The 273-nt window shown below is 41.4% G+C and overlaps 1 protein-coding gene across 1 annotated transcript in view; it reads left to right on the top strand.

Moving 5' to 3' along the window:
• Positions 1-273, top strand: part of oclnb (occludin b) — a 37,711-nt gene that overhangs the window by 870 nt on the left and 36,568 nt on the right. The window lies entirely within an intron of this gene.

The raw sequence follows: 273 nt of genomic DNA, 5'->3' as shown, positions 1-273 counted from the left end.
GGGAACGTTCCCTTAACGTTGCAACCTTTAGAGAACGTTAGGGGAACGTTCCTTTAGCATTGCAACCCTCAGCGAACGTTACGGAACGGTCTCTTAACTTTAGGGGAACGTTCGCTGTAACCATAAACGAACGTTCCCCGAACGTTAAGAAAAGATTAGATTTCCCCTAACCTTCAAAAAAAAAACCACCCGTACCATTGTGTGTATGTATGTACTGTAAATACATACAAAAGTTATATTAGTAGGAATGAATGAACAGGCAAACTTGATGGC

The sequence above is a fragment of the Etheostoma spectabile genome, unplaced genomic scaffold, assembly GCF_008692095.1.
Source record: "Etheostoma spectabile isolate EspeVRDwgs_2016 unplaced genomic scaffold, UIUC_Espe_1.0 scaffold342, whole genome shotgun sequence".
Classification (NCBI taxonomy): Eukaryota; Metazoa; Chordata; class Actinopteri; order Perciformes; family Percidae; genus Etheostoma; species Etheostoma spectabile.
Note: the sequence above shows the minus strand (reverse complement) of the source record. Positions and strands in the feature narration are given on the sequence as shown.